The 19,359-nt window shown below is 41.6% G+C and overlaps 2 non-coding genes across 2 annotated transcripts; one reads left to right on the top strand and one right to left on the bottom strand.

Moving 5' to 3' along the window:
- Positions 1 to 3,283: 3,283 nt before the first annotated feature.
- trnai-aau (transfer RNA isoleucine (anticodon AAU)) lies at positions 3,284 to 3,357 on the top strand. Its single transcript has one exon. It is a non-coding gene; the product is annotated as a tRNA-Ile (tRNA).
- A 12,077-nt stretch (positions 3,358 to 15,434) lies between these two features.
- On the bottom strand, positions 15,435 to 15,508 carry trnai-aau (transfer RNA isoleucine (anticodon AAU)). The gene has a single exon. It is a non-coding gene; the product is annotated as a tRNA-Ile (tRNA).
- Positions 15,509 to 19,359: the final 3,851 nt, after the last annotated feature.

Below are 19,359 nucleotides of genomic sequence, written 5' to 3'. Positions count from 1 at the left end.
TTATTACTATTATTTTTATTCGTGGTGAATAAGAGAAGAGAAGATACAAAGAAGAAGACCATCTGTCTGTGATTTTGTCACAAATGATACCCTAAAAATGTCTAAGACTAGATGGGCTAGTGTGTCCTCCCTTGCTGTCTCCTGTAGTCCACTATCATCTCCTTAGTTTTCCTGATGTTGAGAGAGAGGTGGTTGTCCTGGCACCAGCTGGCTAACGCCTTCACTTCCTCTCTGCATGCTGTCTCATCGTTGTCCGTAAGGAGGCCCAAGATGGTTGTGCCATCAGTAAACTTGTTGATGATGTTGGTGCTGTATTTAGCAGTACAGTCGTGGGCGAACAAGGAGTACATGAGGGGACTGAGCACACAGCCCAGTGGCGCGTCTGTGTTCAGGATCAGTGAGGAGGAAGTGTGGCTACCGATTATCACCACCTGTCCGATTATCTGCCTGTCAGAAAGTCAAAGATCCATCTGCAAATGATCATCTGCTGATGAAATCATGAAACATTTCGTCATGATTACATTTTCTCTGCTCATCCCAAGGCAGTTTATACTTATTAAGTGCAACTTTGCACCTGTTTGTATCCTTCTTCAAGGGTAAAATTGATAAAATATGGCAGAATATTGCTCATAATATATCTCAGTTGCAAATAACTGAAAAACTGCAATCACCAGTGACACAGACAGATAATTTCATCACAATGTCAGAATTTTGTTTGATTGATTTTGAGACTCTTGAAAAAACTGTACAAAATTTCAGTTCTTCAACATCTGAATTGGACATTCTGCCCACCAACTTTTTTAAGTCTGTTCTTCATCTTATAATTACAGATGTGCTTCAGATCATAAATACATCCCTAGAGACTGGCATTTTTCCTGCGTCCCTGAAAAAAGCTGTTGTAAAGCCCCTACTTAAAAAGAATAATCTAGATGCTTCAGTTTTGAACAACTACAGGCCAATATCAAATCTACCATTCATCGGGAAAATCCTTGAAAAAATTGTCTTCAATCAATTAACTGCCTTCTTGATATCAAACAGCTGTTTTGATAACTTTCAGTCAGGATTTCATGCCAATCATAGCACTGAAACAGCGCTGATTAAAGTTACAAATGTCATACGTCTTAATACTGATGCAGGCAAAACATTGGTCCTGGTGTTACTGGACCTCACTGCAGCTTTTGATACTGTTGATCACAACATACCGCTATATAGACTTGAACACTGGGTTGGGTTGACTGGTAAAGTTATCAATTGGTTAAAATCATACTTAAAAGATAGAAGCTTCTTTGTTACCATGGGAAATTGTACCTCAACATCAATGTCCTTGACCTGTGGTGTCCCCCAGGGGTCGATCCTTGGACCATTACTATTCAACCTTTATATGCTCCCACTTGGACAAATTATCAAGAACAACTCAATTTTGTATCACTGCAATGCAGATGACACCTAAATTTATTTTTCTCTATCACCTAATGATTATGCCCCCCTTGAATGTCTCTACCAGTGTATCGACCAAATCAAAAACTGGATGTCACAAAATTTTCTCCAGCTGAACACAGATAAAACAGAAATAATTCTATTTGGGAAAAAAGATGAAAGACTCAGGATTACCACTATTCTTGACACAAAGGGGATTAAAATAAAAGATATGGTTAAAAATCTTGGTGTTTTCATTGACAGCGAGCTAAACTTTGACAGTCACATGAAAGCAATCACGAAATCATCATTTTATCACTTAAAAAAGATTTCCAAACTAAGAGATCTTATGTAAAAAAATGATCTGGAGAAAACTTATACATGCCTTCATCTCTAGTAGGGTTGATTACTGCAATGGCCTTTTCACAGGCCTGCCAAAAAATACCATCAAACGACTTCAGCTGGTTCAAAATGCAGCGGCTAGGGTTCTCACACGAACAAAAAGAACAGAGCACATTACTCCAATTCTAAGGTCCCTTCACTGGCTTCCAGTAAGCTACAGAATTGACTTTAAAGCATTGCTGCTGGTGTACAAATCTCTAAATAGTACAGGGCCAAATTAGCTCTCTGATATGTTGCAGCGGCCTAACCCAATCAGATCTACCAGATCGCAGCAGCAAAAATTACTGGTAAAACCTGTTGTTAAAACAAAGTGTGGTGAAGCAGCTTTTAGCAACTATGCAGTACAGCTATGGAACCAACTCCCAGAGGACATTACAAATGCTCCTGCTGTTGGCAGCTTCAAATCTAGATTAAAGACCAAGCTGTTTTCAGATGCTTTCTGCTAATTGATAAATATCATCATCTTTACATGTTTTAAACTTTACTTAACTTTCACAGTCTTTGCATGTCTTAAACTTTATTTAACTTTTATTCCATTTTATTCTGCTGTTTTTACTGAATTTCTCTCTTCTTCCCCCTTTATTTTATGTAATTTTATTTTCTATTGTTTACTGTTTTGTTTTTACCTCTGTAAAGCACATTGAACTGCCACTGTGTATGAAATGTGCTATAAACGGTAAATAAACTTGCCTTGCCTTGCCTAAATCCTTTCAAGATCTTGCAACCTGACTTGATTTTGGTTGCTGGTCACAGCCCACGGTCAGACTGTGAGCAGAAGCTTTTTTTGAAGAAGCTCATTTGGGTGATAACAGATAGTGTGATTATAAAATTTTTAACATCGAGTCTGTTTTGTTGATGTTATAAACTGTTCATTGATGGAAACTTGAATGCAAAACTGTTCATGACAACTGCAGTCTGAAAATTAGCCAGTCAACTGTAGTCCTCAGCCATAAAGCATCCCTGTACCGGCCATTTCCATCCTTTATTGGATGTGTTGTTTTCAGGACAGGAAGAAGCCTTTCCCTCGGTGATCTTCAAGGCTCCAGTCTTTTAAAACTACCTAATTTCCTGACATGGGATCCTTGGCCTGCTTCTCCTTCTTTTGACGCATGTTTCAAGAAGCAGATGTTGTTTTATTGTTCAGTGTGAGTAATTGGGTCGAGCTTGGCGAGAAGTGGTTCTTCAGAGCACATGGTGGCTTCTGGACCACCATGTTGAAGAAGGGAAGTAGGTGTGCATCCTTCTTTCACATTGTTAAAGCTATCCATGCTGACTTTGCTCAGTAGATAGAATATGTTTTTAAGACTGGATGTTGGGATTTTCATCCCCCTGTGTAAATATGTGAGTGGGTCAAACTGAGGGCTTCAAAACAATAATCAAGAGAAAAGACATCTGTTCAAGGGAAAGTCACCGCCTCATCACTAGTTAGTGAAGCACCTCAGCAGCCATGACATGTTTTTTCTTTGGCCAGTTAGCTCAGTTGGTTAGAGTGTGGTGCTAATAACACCAAGGTCACAGGTTCAATCCCTGTACTGGCCAATTCCCTCCTTTACAGGTCCTGTTGTTTTCAGGACAGGGGAAACCTTTTTCTGTTGAGGGAAATGTTCTCCAAAACAAGAGATTCTCTGGTTGTTTTGCAAAATGTCAATCGATTCCTTGTATCTGAATGTGCCATTGAAATACAATAACTCAACTGATTGCAGGACAGGAAATTCAAAAACATGCATGAGATTGCTTCAAAGAGAAGCACTAATGAATCTCTTAAAAATCAGTGCTCCTTTTTCAATTAATCTAATTGTGCTTCATTTTGAAAGTAACTTTAATTTCATAAACTCTAAAAGGTATCTTTAGTTGCTTGAATCACTCAAAACCACTCCAAAACATAGCAATTACCAAAGGATCCAGGAAGGTAGTAGCCATTGTTAGGGTATGATAGACAGATAGACGGTCTTTTTCTTTGTATTTTCTCTTCTCTTATTCACCACTAAATAATACAATCATTAGCTGACTGCTTTTCCAGAAAGTTCATAGTGAGAATTCACCAGTTGACCACTATTTCATTCTGAGGGGACTGACTCAGGTGTTTTTCATTTAAAGTGCACAGGATCTGATCAGAACTTGATCTTATTCACAGCCCAGCCCACACAATCCAATGTGGCAACAGAGGGTACAATGAATGGTCCATCACGCCATATGAGCAGACCAAGTGAGTTAAACATTGATGGGCAGTTATCACTCTGAATTGGTTCTAGGGGCACAGCCAATTACGCTTTCCATCCATCCATCCATTATCTGTAACCACTTATCTTGTACAGGGTCGCAAGCAAGGTGGGGCCTATCCCAGCTGACTATGGGTGAGAGGCAGGGCACACCCTGGACAAGTCACCAGATCATCACAGGGCTTACACATAAAGACAAACAACCATTCACACCTACAGTCAATTTAGACCCACCAATTAACCTAACCTGCATGTCTTCAGGGGAAAACAGAGCACTCAGAGGAAACCCACACAGGCACAGGGAGAACATGCATACTCCACACAGAAAGGCCCCCATCAGCCACTGGGCTCAAACCCAGAACGTGCTGGCTGTGAGGTGACAGCGTTAACCACTACACGACTACGCCACCGCCAACTGTTCTAATGCTCCCCGAGCCACCATGTTGCACCCAAATCCAGACCTATAGTGCCCAATATCATTGAAGCTGTGATGGTACTGGAATAAACCTCAGATCCAAAATTGCAGAAGTGGACCATACCTATCTTGAAGAGAACTTGTTCCATGTTGATGGAAACAAACGGTTTTGGATACACAAGCTTGCTCAAAAGCAGCCTTCAGGTGAAATATATTATTTAAAGAGGTGCAAACAACAGCTTCACAGGTTCCACTGAGAGTTGAACTCAGACCACTGGATTCAGAGTGCTAACCATTACACCATGGAACCAAGACACAGCTGCAAGATTGTTTTTATGATCAAATTACTGCCATATAACTGACCTCCCTCTGGCAAAAAAATTAGCACCCACTTGGTCAAAGGCATACACAAACCACCAATCCCGATACCAAAGCAGGGACCTTCAGTCTAATGCTCTCCCTACTGAGCTATTTCAGCATGCCCTACAGGTTTTAACTCATGGCTTCTTCCATGCAGTTGGATACAGCCTTTGGCCCATGTGAAATGTATGCAGCAAGCAGAAATTTGTTTTTGAGATCACATTCCATTATATTACATTATAGGCATTAAGCAGATGCACAACACCAACTCATCAGACTTGGAGGTAGACTGCCGGATTCAAGCTGCCACCAAAGGCTTTGGTGCTTTACAAAAGCAACTATGGTCTCACCATGACATCAAGAGAACAAGCAAGTTGAAAGTATACAACGCCGCAGTCTTATCACCTCTGCTTTATGCCAATGAATGTATGACGCTCTACGGTAAACACTTCAAGTATCTGACCAGGCTACAACTGCGACACCTGCATCAAATCCTCAAAATAAGATGGCAGGACAAGGTCCCCGATGTAGAAGTCCTCAGGCGAGCCAAAACAGTAAGCATGGAAACCCTTATCACAGCCTCCCAACTTCGTTGAGCTGGACACATCTGGCACACACTTGACACGCGACTACCCGAAGCCGTTTTCTACGGAGAATTGAGCCTAGGAAAGAGGCTGACAGAAACAAGGAGGACAGAAACTGAGGTACAAAGACGTTTGGATGAGGAACATGAAGAATGCCGTCATTATCGATCAGACGTGAGAAAGGGATGCCTCGGTTAGTGCAACATAGCGAAGCAAAGTTAAAAGCTCAGTGTTTGAAATTGAAGACAAGCATCAAAGGGAGTATAGGAGAGCTCACAAAACTAGACATTCCATAGCACCTCAACCGGGCCATTCATGCCACCGCTGCGAACGACTCTGTCGATCTGGTGTGGGCCTCGCGGCCCATCTGCGTTTCTGTGCATCCTAATGAAGCAGGCATCATCGCTAGCAATGGACAGCCAACACAGGGTTGCGGACAACTGGCACCATTGGTGGGACCCCTTTGGCTATTCTGTCATAAGAGCAGGGCTGCCTGAGATTGATGACCCAGGACTAAGTGTGCAATGGTTGACAGAAATGATTTCGAGTAATCCTGACAAGTCCATTGTACACTTGTGCAATGAGCTAAAACTGTTTCATGATGCAAACACCGGTGAGGCATTCCCAAACCCAGTTGTACGGGTGAATGGTTTCAAACGGGACATGGATTGTCACCGATGAGGCATTCGTGAAACTTATGTTGAAAAGTCCAACATAAGAAGACTGATGGCAAACGACAGGGGGGGATGAAGTGCTAGGAACCTGTCTCTATTGCTGTAACGGTCCCTATACGTGGTGCAAATTGACATGGGACAGAAGAAGAAAAGAAACTGAAAACACCTGGATTTGTCTGGACTGAAATGGGCTGACACATTTTTACTACTGATTTGCTTCCTCTTGTTTAGCAAGCCAGCCATGCTTCTGCTGCATCCTTGTGTGTACTCTCAATTAATGGGATCTTGGAAATTTTGGTGTTAGAAGAAATCTGCTTGCCCCTCTCTGCTAAACACATGCAATCGCGAATTTCAAAAGCCTTTGGACAAAGCCTTTCTCTCATCAAATTTGACACACAAACACTGGCTTAAGAGTCCAGTGCCTCATCGATGAGGCCACTGCGACATAGGCCTTAACCTCAAATGACCAGCATCAATAGCACTAACACTCATGTGAAGGGGAAACAAAAGCCATCTTGGCCATCTTTCTATTCAGGGCATGAAGCCCCTATTAACCCCCGTTCTATTAGATATCTGCGTGAATGCAGGTTCATGTCACCTTTGCATTCTTCACAAAATGGTATGGCTTTACTGATTTTACTGCTTTCAACAAGGGCTGTAACTTCATTGTCTTGGTATGTGATTCAAGTTAGGGAGTAGGACCTGTGATTTCCAGGAGAGACACTACACTGTGTCCATTATCATAACTAGCAAGAAAATATTGTGTTTATTTCTCCATGATTTATGACTATTACAATGATTCCATTCACTATATTCTACTGGAAAGAAGGCATCCAAAAAACAAAAACAAAAACAGGTTCATGGTGACTTATTGTTTACAGGCCCCGGGGCCATATTCTGAGTTTCTTTCTGAATTTGCAGATTTTATCTCAGATCTGGATATTTACTTAGACAAAACTTTAGTTGTCGGAGATTTTAATATTCACTTCGATAACCCAGAAGACCCTTTGAAAACAGCATTTGTGTCCATTTTAGATTCAGTAGGGATTAATCAGAATGTCATAGGACCGACCCATAATGGTCGTCACACCCTCGATCTAATACTACCATTCAGGTTAAATGTAGAAAATATAGTCATACTTCCACAGTCTGAAGTTATCTCAGATCATTATCTCATCTCATTCAAAATATGTCTGAGTAATAATAATGCACATCACCACGCTACTATATTAAATGTACATTCATGTCAACTACTGCACAGAGCTTTATAAATGATCTCCCAGAGTTATCAACTTTGATTGGGTGACTGTCGGCCCCTGCAGAACTTGATCAGGGAACTGAATGCTTAGAGTCAACGTTCCGCCATACTTGACCTCATTATCTGCCATAAGGTAATGTAGCTCCTCTTAAAAGGAAAATGTTCAGAGATAAAAAATTAGCACCCTGGTGTAATGAAGACACTCACACTTTAAAACAGACCACTTGAAAATTTGAATGTAAATGGCATCAAACAAAATTGGTAGCTTTCAAATTAGCATGGAAGGAGAGCTTCCTGAAGTATAGAAAAGCTCTTAGTGCTGCTAGATCAACTTATCTCCCCTCCCTAATAGAAGATAACAAAAATAATCCTAGATTCCTGTTTAATACTGTAGCAAAATTAACCAGGAATAAGTCCATGTGGCAGCGGGGGCATGGTCAAGCGCCGGTCTGTGACAGGAGGGCGGAGTCAGGGAAAGTGAGTGGCAGATTCACTACACCTGAGAGCAATTAACCTGTGTTTGTGTCTTCCCAGTGACTGCGCCCTACTTAAGGAGGGAGAGCGAGAGCAGAGGAGCTCTTGCTGAACCAGACGCTGGATGTGTGTGTGTCTGAAAAGTGCACATAATTATTAGGCTGAAAAGTGTGATAATAAAACGAGCTGTCAAACCTGATCTCTGTCCTGCCATCCTCTGTGCTCCACCCACGAACACTGAACCGCTACAGTCCACTATAGACATGTGTATACCTGTAGTATGTAGTAGCAACGACTTCATGAATTTCTTTAATGACAAAATTGAGAATACCCAACAAAAGACTCAAACTACTAATTTAAGGTCAGACAATGTAAGTGACCCTGTAGTTAACTGATAGAACTGTATCAGATCAGCAATTAGAATGTTTTACTCCCCTTAGAGAAATTGAATTACTTTCATTAATCTCTGCATCAAAAGCCTCAACTTGTGTACTAGATCCCTTGCCTACACATCTATTCAAAAAGATAATACCCAAAGTAATTGAACCACTTCTAAAAATAATAAATTCTTCTCTTAGGATGGGCTATGTACCCAAATGCTTTAAACTAGCAGTTATTGATTAAAAAACCTGAGCTTGATCCCTGTCAGCTGTCCAATATCAAACCTCCCCTTTATCTCCAAGATCCTTGAAAAAGCTGTGGCACAGCAGTTATGCTCATATTTACATAGGAATAACATCCATGAAATGTATCAGTTAGGATTTAGACCTCATCATAGCACAGAGACAGCTCTGGTTAAAGTAGTAAATGAACTACTGTTGGTGTCTGATCAGGGCTGTGTCTCGCTGCTTGTGTTGCTTGACCTTCGTGCAGCATTTGATACCGCTGATCATTCCATTCTCCTGGATAGACTAGAAAATGTTGTGGGAGTTAAGGGAACAGGCTTCTCCTGGCTCAGCTCTAATTTAACTGATCTCTATCAGTATGTTGATGTAAACTGTGAATAAACAGGCTTCAACTTGCACTGAAAAGAACCCCAGTGCATTTCTGGTCCAATGCATTAATCCCTGAGCTGTTGCCAAAATGGAGCAATGTCAAGGCTGAAAATGTCATTCCTTGTCTTGGGGCTTTTTTATTACTATTATTTTTATTCGTGGTGAATACGAGAAGAGAAGATACAAAGAAGAAGACCATCTGTCTGTGATTTTGTCATAAATGATACTCTAAAAATGTCTACGACTAGATGGGCTAGTGTGTCCTCCCTTGCTGTCTCCTGTAGCCCACTATCATCTCCTTAGTTTTCCTGATGTTGAGAGAGAGGTTGTTGTCCTGGCACCAGCTGGCTAACGCCTTCACTTCCTCTCTGCATGCTGTCTCATCGTTGTCTGTAAGGAGGCCCAAGATGGTTGTGCCATCAGCAAACTTGTTGATGATGTTGGTGCTGTATTTAGCAGTGCAGTCGTGGGCAAACAAGGAGTACATGAGGGGACTGAGCACACAGCCCAGTGGTGCACCTGTGTTCAGGATAAGCGAGGAGGAGGTGTGGCTACCGATTATCACCACCTGGGGTCTGCCTGTCAGAAAGTCAAAGATACATCTGCAAATGGTCATCTGCTCATGAAATCGTTAAATATTTTGTCATGATTGCATTTTCTCTGCTCATCCCAAGGCAGTTTTACTTATTAAGTGCAAATTTGCAGCTAAATACTTTCAAGATCTTGCAACCTGATTTGATTTTGGTTGCTGGTCACAACCCATGGTCAGACTGTGAGCTGAGCTTTGTCAGAGATAGCTTTCAGAAAACAGGTTTCGGTGGCCTTTTTGAAGGATGCTTTAGCTTCAGAAAACATTAAATGTAACTCAAAGAATGTTGAACCTTGGTCCTATCTACTGAGCTGTGCAGGCTCTAAGTTGAGCTATATTGAACCATATGATATGTATTTTCTTTTAGAACGTGAATAATTTTGTGCATCAGCTCACTTTGAAAATGTTACCAGAATTTTGTCCATCAGGTCACTTGGAAAATGTTACCATTGGAAACAGTTGGTGCATTATGAAATGCAAAATACGATAAAAGAGACTCCAAACGCTTGAGCAACTGAAATCCTATCATCAGGCAAGAATGGGACAACATTTCTCTTTCAAAACTACAGCACTTGGTCTCCTCAGTTCTCAAACATTTACAGAGTTTTGTGAAAGCAAGAAGTGATGCAGAACCATGGTAAACATGCCCCTGTTCCAACTTTTTGAAATGTGTTCCCGGCCTCAAATTCAAAATTAGCATATCTTTTTCAAACAACAATAAAATTTCTCAGTTTCAACATTTGATATGTTTTCTCCACATTTCACCTCCACACCACTCTGAAAGCTGCTCAGAATGTAGTGATTCATTTTTTGATAGCAACAGCTCTAACAGTATTTCCAGCTGCAAGCCCCAAAGTACTGGAACAGCAAGGACAATTCTGTTTGTTTTTTTTGCCATACACTGACGACATTTGCGTTTGATGTCAAAAGTGGGTGGCACGGTGGTGTAGTGGTTAGCACTATCATGTCGCAGCAAGAAGGTTCTGGGTTTGAACCCATTAGCCGAGGGGGGCCTGTCAGTGTGGAGTTTGCATGTTGTGCCTGTGCGGGTTTCCTCTTGGTGCTCTGGTTTCCCTCACAGTTCAAAGACATGCGGTTAGGTTATTATGGGGTAACCATGGCCTGAAGTTAGGCTGAAGTGTCCTTGAGCAAGGGCACCTAACCCCCAACTGCTCCCTGGGTGCTGTAGTATAGCTGCCCACTGCTCTGGTTATGTGTGTGTGCTCATTGCTCACTTGTGGGTGTGTGTTCACTGCTCCAGATGCATTAAACGCAGAGTTTAAATTCCACTGTGTGCTTAATAATTACATGTTACAAATAAATGCTTCTTGGCTTGCCTTCTATATTTGATAGGTCAGAATTTCAGCTTTTATTTCTTGAAATTTGCACCTATATATGTTAACAGAATGGTGTTGGGAGTTTTGCACAGTCAAATGCAGGGACTTTCAAGTCAAGTCAAGTTTATTTGTATAGCGCTTTTAACAATAAACATTGTCGCAAAGCAGCTTCATAGAATTTAACGACTTAAAACATGAGCTAATTTTATCCCTAATCTATCCCAAATGAGCAAGCCTGTGGCGACAGTGGCAAGGAAAAACTCCCTCAGATGACATGAGGAAGAAACCTTGAGAGGAACCAGACTCAAAAGGGAACCCATCCTTATTTGGGCAACAACAGACAACATGACTATAACATTAACAGTTTTAACATGAAGCCAGTTTCGTTGATGTTATAAACTCTTCATTGATGGAAACTTGACTGCAAAACTGTTCATGGCAACTGTAGTCCTAAAGTTAGCAATTCAACTGTAGTCCTCAGCCATAAAAGCATGACTGTAAGTGTCCAAAACATCCTCCAAGTGTGACTTTCAACTGTCCACATGGGGCCGTCCTCCACAGGAACGATGCGATGAGACTCCAACCAGACACAGGGCACCAGGATGGATCAGGCAGGTCCAAGGAGCAGAAGAGTTCGGCATCTTGATCCCAGGACCAACATGTAACTCAGACGGAAAAAAAGGGGGGGGAAGCGAGAGAAAACGCAGGTTGTTAGGTATGCCCAATATCACCTGAATAAGTAGGAACAGTACCCGTATATATATTGCACAGTACAAGCAGGGACTCCGGCAAAAACTAACTATGACAGCATAACTAAAAGGGGAGAGCCAGAAGGTAACACAGGCATGAGGGAGCCCCGAGACATAAAACAGCCAGCCACTACATCGTCAACAGACTCGAGTGAGCAAGCGAGTGGGGACTGACAGCATCCATACATCCCAGTTTACCAAAGACTCTATGTCTGAGGACCCTCCAGATCTACACCTTTACCTCATAAACACAATTAACAAAAGGCTTGACTAAACAGATTATGTTTTCAGCTGAGACTTAAATGCTGAGACTGTGTCTGATTCCCAAACAATACTTGGAAGGCTGTTCCATAAATGTGGGGCTTTGTAAGAAAAGGCTCTGCCCCCTGATGCAACCTTCACTATACAAGGAACCAGCAGATAGCCTGCACCCTTTGATCTAAGTAGGCATGGTGGATCATAGAGGAGCAGAAGTTCACTCAGGTACTGTGGCGCGAGACTATTCAGTGCTTTAAAGGTCAATAGTCGTATTTTATAATCGATACGAAATTTGATTGGGAGCCAATGCAGTGTGGATAAGACAGGGGAGATGTGGTCATATTTTCTAGTTCTAGTAAGGACTCTTGCTGCTGCATTTTGAACTAACTGGAGCTTGTTCATGCACTTATTGGAACATCCAGACAGTAAGACGTTACAATAATCCAACCTGGAGGTAACAAAAGCATGAACTAGTTTTTTTCCACGTTATGGAGTGACATTAAATTTCTTATCTTAGCAATATTTCTGAGATGAAAGAAAGCTATCCAGGTAATGTTATCAATGTGATTTTCAAATGAAAGGCTGGGGTCAATAATCACTCCGAGGTCTCTTACTGCTGCACGTGAAGAAACAGAAAGGCCATCCAGAGTTAGTGTGTAATCAGAAAGCTTACTTCTAGCTGCATGTGGTCCGAGTACAAGTGCTTCAGTCTTGTCAGAGTTAAGCAGAAGGAAGTTAATAAGCATCCAGTGTCTAATGTCCTTCACACATTACTCAGTTCTTTTAAGCTGGTGTCTCTCATCAGGTTTTGCAGAACCACACAACTGTGTGTCATCAGCACAACAGTGGAAAATAATACAGTGTTTACGAATAATATCACCCAGAGGGAACATATATAAAGAAAAAAGCAGTGAACCCAAGACAGAACCTTGTAACTTTACCTCAGTATTTCTAGAAAAAGCACCATTCACATCAACATACTGATAGCGATCAGTTAAATTAGAGCTGAGCCAGGAGAGGGCCGTTCCCTTAACTCCCACAACATTTTCTAGTCTATCCAGAAGAATAGATTGATCAGCGGTATCAAATGCTGCACGAAGGTCAAGCAACACAAGCAGCGAGACAGCCCTTATCAGACACCAACCATTGCACGCTTAGTCCTGGGTCATCAATCTCAGGCAGCCCTGCTCTTATGACAGAATAGCCAAAGGGCCCCACCAATGGTGCCAGTTGTCCGCAACCCTTTGTTGGCTGTCTATTGCTACCGATGATGCCTACTTCATTAGGATGCACAGAAACGCAGATGGGCCGCGAGGCCCGCACCAGATCGACAGAGTTGTCCGCAGCGGTGGCATGAATGGCCCGGTTGAGGTGCTATGGAATGTCTAGTTTCATGAGCTCTCCTTTAGTCCCTTTGATGCTTGTCTTCAATTTCAAACACTGAGCTTTTAACTTTGCTTCGCTATGTTGCTCTAACTGAGGCATCCCTTTCCCACGTCTGATCGATAATGATGGCATTCTTCATGTTCCTCATCCAAACGTCTTTGTACCTCAGTTTCTGTCCTCCTTGTTTCTGTCAGCCTCTTTCCTAGGCTCAGTTCCCCATAGAAAACGGCTTCGGGTAGTTGCTTGTCAAGCGTGCTCCAGACGTGTCCAGCCCAAAGAAGTTGGGAGGCTGTGATAAGGGTTTACACACTTACTGTTTTGGCTCGCCTGAGGACTTCTACATCGGGGACTTTGTCCTGCCATCTTATTTTGAGGATTTGATGCAGGTGTCGCAGTTGTAGCCTGGTCAGATACTTGAAGTGTTTACCGTAGAGCATTATACATTCATTGGCGTAAAGCAGAGGTGATAAGACTGCGGTGTTGTATACTTTCAACTTGCTGGTTCTCTTGATGTCATGGTGAGACCATAGTTGCTTTTGTAAAGCACTGAAGGCTTTGTTGGCAGCTTGAATGCGACGGTCTATCTCCAAGTCTGATGAGTTGATGTTGTGCATCTGCTTAATGCCTGTAATGTAATATCATGGAATGTGATCTCAAAAACAAATTTCTGCTTGCTGCATACATTTGACAAGGGCCAAAGGCTGTATCCGACTGCATGGAAGAAGCCATGAGTTAAAGCCTGTAGGGCATACTGAAATAGCTCAGTTGGGAGAGCATTAGACTGAAGGTCCCTGATTCATTCCCATGTATCGGGATTGGTGGTTTGTGTATGCCTTTGACCAAGTGGGTGCTAATTTTTTTGCCAGAGGGAGGTCAGTTATATGGCAGTAATTTGATCATAAAAACAATCTTGCAGCTGTGTCTTGGTTCCATGGTGTAATGGTTAGCACTCTGAATCCAGTGGTCTGAGTTCAACTCTCAGTGGAACCTGTGAAGCTGTTGTTTGCACCTCTTTAAATAATATATTTCACCTGAAGGCTGCTTTTCAGCAAGCTTGCATATCCCAAACCCTTTGTTTCCATCAATATGGAACAAGTTCTCTTCAAGATAGGCATGGTCCACTTCTGCAATTTTGGATCTGAGGTTTATTCCAGTACCATCACAGCTTCAGTGATATTGGGCACTATAGGTCTGGATTTGGGTGCAACATGGTGGCTCGGGGAGCATTAGAACAGTTGGCGGTGGCGTAGTCATGTAGTGGTTAACGCTGTCACCTCACAGCCAGCACGTTCTGGGTTTGAGCCCAGTGGCTGATGGGGGCCTTTCTGTGTGGAGTATGCATGTTCTCCCTGTGCCTGTGTGGGTTTCCTCTGAGTGCTCTGTTTTCCCCTGAAGACATGCAGGTTAGGTTAATTGGTGGGTCTAAATTGACTGTAGGTGTGAATGGTTGTTTGTCTTTATGTGTTAGCCCTGTGATGATCTGGTGACTTGTCCAGGGTGTGCCCTGCCTCTCACCCATAGTCAGCTGGGATAGGCCCCACCTTGCTTGCGACCCTGTACAAGATAAGTGGTTACAGATAATGGATGGATGGATGGAAAGCGTAATTGGCTGTGCCCCTAGAACCAATTCAGAGTGATAACTGCCCATCAATGTTTAACTCACTTGGTCTGCTCACATGGTATGATGGACCATCCATTGTACCCTCTGTTGCCCCATTGGATTGTGTGGGCTGGGCTGCGAACAAGATCAAGTTCTGATCAGATCCTGTGCACTTTAAATGAAAAACACCTGAGTCATTCCCCTCAGAATGAAATAGTGGTCAACTGGTGAATTCTCACTATGGACTTTCTGGAAAAGCTGTATTATTTAGTGGTGAATAAGAAAAGAGAAAATACAAAGAAAAAGACCATCTATCTGTCTATCATACCCTAACAATGGCTACTACCTTCCTGGATCCTTTGGTAATTGCTATGTTTTGGAGTGGTTTTGAGTGATTCAAGCAACTAAATATACCTTTTAGAGTTTATGAAATTAAAGTTACTTTCAAAATGAAGCACAATTAGATTAATTGAAAAAGGAGCACTGATTTTTAAGAGATTCATAGGTGCTTCTCTTTGAGGCAATCTCATGTGTGTATTTGAATTTACTGCATCCTGCAATCAGTTGAGTTGCTGTATTTCAATGGCACATCCAGATACAAGGACTCGATTGACATTTTGCGAAACAACCAGAGAATCTCTTGTTTTGGAGAACATTTCCCTCAACAGAAAAAGGCTTCCCCTGTCCTGAAAACAACAGGACCTGTAAAGTAGGGAACTGGCCAGTACAGGGATCAAACCTGTGACCTTGGTGTTATTAGCACCACACTCTAACCAACTGAGCTAACTGGCCCAGGAAAAAAAAAATGTCATGGCTACTGAGGTGCTTCACTAAATAGTGACGAGGCGGTGACTTTCCCTTGTACAGATGTCTTTTCTCTTGATTATTGTTTTGAAGCCCTTAGTTCGACCCACTCACATATTTACACAGGGGTATGAAAATCCCAACATCCAGTCTGAAAAACATATTCTATCTACTGAGCAAAGTCAGCATGGATAGCTTTAACAATGTGAAAGAAGGATGCACACTTATGTAAGTACAATGCCAGCGTCCCATCTAGAAACTACAAATCCCATCAACCAACTTCCGCGTTGACCTACGTCACGCCTGGGCGGGATCAGCTACGTCACTTCCTCCATGACTCCATAAGTAACTAAGGCATGCTACTCTCTTTCTCTTTTGGCGCCACATGAGCTCATCACATGGACACAAAGAGATCTGCTCGTCAGAGCACCCCAAGATAAAGACGTCTTTCTTGCAAGAAACAGAATTGAGCGCGTTTTCTTTTGTTTACCACTGGCCACGGTAAAAAAATCCAGAATTGCGCGATTTAACTCAGATTGAGTACAACTGGTTTCTTTTACATTTGTTCATTAAGTAACGTTACGACTGCAGCCCAAAGCAGTTAATTTAAAGTTAGAAGCGACCAGATTCCTTCTGACTAAAAGCGCTGTGCGCATTGTTTGATCAGAGACTTTTCTTCATGGACGCTGAAGTTTGGACCAAGAATTCTCTGCTTTCCACGGAAACGACCCACATGCTCCGGCGGATTCAGAAGTTTTTGAACATCTCTATAATCTTGCATATCAGCAAGATACTGGAAGTAAGACTGGCATTTTTGAGCACAAAGACTAGTCTTAGGAATTAGCTTTATGAAGTAGTGTGAATTTAAACTCAGGAATGGTTTAATTTTGTACACTGTAGACACTTGAAAGTTTGAAAGTTTATTTATTTAACAAAGGGACAGCATATATTAATAACATTTAAAAAATGCAAAATATACAAGATTGTAGCCAAAAGGCTAATTTCCATCTTTTGTCCCTAGACAGGTTGATGGTCCCTAAGAAAATAAAAACAAGTATTGCACAGATTGTTAAAATAAATAAATAAAAAATATTGCACACATTAATTAAGTAAATAATGTAAAATTAGTTAAAAACAAACAAAAAGAATAAAACAAATGCAAATACAGACTATGCAGAGTTATGTTGACAGTGTTGATTATCCAATAGCCATAATTTTACCTGTTTACTAAATGAGTTGAATGTTTGTAGTTCTCTAATTGTGCTAGGAATGGTGTTCCAGGTGTGAGAAGCTCTGTATGAGCTACTTAGGGTGTTGAATTGATTATTGTTCTATTTGTGTTGATCTCTCAATTGTTAATAGATAGGCTTTTGCATGCTCTTGCTATCCTTTCTAACCTTTAATTTCATTATTGCACATATTTTGACCTCATCAAGATTTCAGTGATTTTGGTAACGTTATAAGTAGAGGGTTAGAATACCACGAGGTGGTCACCTTTGTCTCAGCCACGTGGTCACCCCCCCACACACACACACCCTTTGTTCTCCTTAAAACACGTGGTGACCCCTCCTCCTTCGTTCTTTACCACAAGGTCCTTTGTCTCAACTTTAGATAACATTCCAAGCCCTGATTCAATTCAAACTTTATCGCGCCCACATTTAAACCCACACATATCACTGATGACCATTTGAATGTATTTCAACTGCTAATACTCAATTTTTTTATCACACACACACTTTTTCTCTCCCTCTCTCCTCTCACACACACACACATGCTCTCACACATAAACATACCTCACTGTTTGCTGCTGACCATTTGAAGATTTCAACTGCTATTATTCATTTTTATCTTTGTTATAATAAATTCAATTAATTGTTAAACTGTGTCTGTGTTGTTCCCATATTTTTGAAGTCATCCAATCTCAAAGAATTCCAAGGTGTATATGAACGCCATTGGTTGCAGTATTTAGGTAATACGATAGTGATCATAACAATTTGGAATATACCATAATTTAGCTGTTTGGTAATTTATTATTAAGCACCAAAATTAATGGTATTATTAATGAGACTGATTTAATGATTTAATGAGACTGATTTAATGACATTGATCACTTAAGACCAATTGCACATACATATAACCTACACCTACTTCCCTTCTTCAACATGGTGGTCCAAAAGCCACCATGTGCTCTGAAGAACCACTTCTCACCAACCTTGACCCAATTACTCTCACTGAACAATAAAGCAACATCTGCTTCCTGAAACATGCATCAAAAGAAGGAGAAGCAGGTCAAGGATCCCATGTCAGGAAATTAGGCAGTTTTAAAAGACTGGAGCCTTGAAGATCACTGAGGGAAAGGCTTCTTCCTGTCCTGAAAACAACACATCCAATAAAGGATGGAAATGGCCGGTACAGGGATGCATTTATGGCTGAGGACTACAGTTGACTGGCTAACTTTCGGACTGAAGTTGTCATGAACGGTTTTGCACTCAAGTTTCCATCAATGAACAGTTTTTAACATCAACAAAACAGACTCGATGTTAAAAATTTTATAATCACGCTATCTGTTATCACCCAAATGAGCTTCTTCAAAAAAAGCTTCTGCTCACAGTCTGACCATGGGCTGTGACCAGCAACCAAAATCAAATCAGGTTGCAAGATCTTGAAAGGATTTAGGTGCAAAGTTGCACTTAATAAGTACAAACTGCCTTGGTATGAGCAGAGAAAATGCAATCATGACGAAATATTTCATGATTTCATCAGCAGATGACCATTTGCAGATGGATCTTTGACTTTCTGACAGGCAGATAATCAGACAGGTGGTGATAATCGGTAGCCACACTTCCTCCTCACTGATCCTGAACACAGGTGAGCCACTGGGCTGTGTGCTCAGTCCCCTCATGTACTCCTTGTTCGCCCACGACTGTACTGCTAAATACAGCGCCAACATCATCAACAAGTTTGCTGATGGCACAACCATCTTGGGCCTCCTTACGGACAACGATGAGACAGCATGCAGAGAGGAAGTGAAGGCGTTAGCCAGCTGGTGCCAGGACAACAACCTCTCTCTCAACGTCAGTAAAACTAAGCAGATGATAGTGGACTACAGGAGACAGCAAGGGAGGACACACTAGCCCATCTAGTCTTAGACAATTTTAGGGTATCATTTGTGACAAAATCACAGACAGATGGTCTTCTTCTTTGTATATTCTCTTCTCTTATTCACCACGAATAAAAATAATAGTAATAAAAAAGCCCCAAGACAAGGAATGACACTTTCAGCCTTGACTTTGCTCCATTTTCGCAACCGCTCAGGGATTAATGCATTGAACCTGAAATGAACTGGGGATCTTTTCAGTGCAAGTTGAAGCCTGCCTTCATGGTGTAAGCTGTTGGTGTCAACTGACCCTTTTATAGTGTTTGCCAATTAATTTCACCAATGGTGTCATCTATTTCATTTATGTTACAGAACTTTGAAAATTAGAATGCTGTCAGATTTGTGGAAATCTCTGATTCACAAATGTGGTCCCTGAAAATGTTCGGTGCAGTAGATTTGATATTGTTTCCTCAACAAACGCATGCACTTCCCCCAGAACTGCTGGTAATTAGCAGAAGAATAGAATGAGGTGTGTCGGGAGAAGAGAAAATATAATAGAGGGCAGCATAAGCTGCTTGGAAACCATCCATGAAGGCAGAAAACCCTTTTGCCTTCTTACACTCACAGCTAATATACCCTCCCCATTAGGGAATCAAACCCTGGTCTTCCACCTGACAGGTAGAGATACTGGCCACTATACTAATGAGGACAAAGGTTGCCACCTTATATAGATCATGGACAG

The sequence above is a fragment of the Neoarius graeffei genome, chromosome 19 (genome assembly GCF_027579695.1).
Source record: "Neoarius graeffei isolate fNeoGra1 chromosome 19, fNeoGra1.pri, whole genome shotgun sequence".
NCBI classification, from domain to species: Eukaryota; Metazoa; Chordata; class Actinopteri; order Siluriformes; family Ariidae; genus Neoarius; species Neoarius graeffei.
The sequence above is the reverse complement of the archived record's forward strand: the minus strand, read 5'-3'. Positions and strand labels throughout refer to the sequence as shown.